Raw genomic sequence first — 1,083 nt, 5'->3', positions numbered from 1 at the left:
ACAGCCGCCCTAGAGGACGTAGACGAAATCTCCTGCACTCCTTTGTTCTCCATGAACTCAGAGACCACTGAGGATCTTGCCGATCTTGACGAGCTGGTGAAGTGTGATGATGTTTTAGAGGACCAAGAGGTCACCTGGCTGAGGACCCATTCAATCATCAGTGAGGTGAGCAGGATGACATATGACGGTCTCTTCTTGGTGTTCCTCCCCTGATTCAGACATCTCAGATACGATCACACCCTTTGATCAGAATACTGATGAGGAGATTAAACAAGCATTCCAAAACTACTTTAACCTAGAGAACCTGGAGACAGAGGCCACTGATTTTGGAGAAAAAGAGGAAGTTGGCTGTTGGCCAGTAGGGTGAGCACCACCTTGACAATATTATAATTGTTTTTATTTTATTTTAAATTATATGGGAAGAATTCCATTAATTAATTATGTTTTTATATTTAAACAAGTTAATATTTTTTGGGACACAAGGTTTTAACTTTAAATTTTACTAAATTTCTTAAAATCTGAACCAAGATCAGCCCCCTATCATTTGGTTGTGAATTATTAATCTGTTGTTGACATGTGCTGGCATATTTATTGCTCCATAGTTTATGAGCAGAAACATGAGCTGTTTCTCAATGTCAAGAATCCTTCCTCGGTAGGACTAGTCTTTCCAAGTCAGGTCCTTCAGAGGCAGGTCAGAGTCCTCCTTTGCATTCGGAGAAAAAAAAGGAACAGGCTAGTAAGTCAACGTCATTGCGTTCTTGCGTCATTGAGTTTGTTTTTCCACCTTCACCTCCGCCCTGCATTTCAAAACACTGGACGGCGAAATGGATGTGGAACTCTGAACTGTGCTGTTCAATTGATTATATTATATACATACACACACACAATAACATAATGACACAGACCAGTTAATGTAATACATTTTTTCTTAGAATGCCAATCTCTAAAATAGCAAATAATCTATACATCTCTCGTTTGCTTCTGTTTCCCTGCGTGTCTTCTGATCAGTTTTTCCTTGTCTTTAATATTTCTATTTTCTACTGTGGAGCTAATCAAAATTGGTTGGGCCTATTAGTCGTTTTC

Source organism: Etheostoma cragini, unplaced genomic scaffold (assembly GCF_013103735.1).
Source record: "Etheostoma cragini isolate CJK2018 unplaced genomic scaffold, CSU_Ecrag_1.0 ScbMSFa_98, whole genome shotgun sequence".
Classification (NCBI taxonomy): Eukaryota; Metazoa; Chordata; class Actinopteri; order Perciformes; family Percidae; genus Etheostoma; species Etheostoma cragini.
This window is presented reverse-complemented; position numbering follows the sequence as displayed.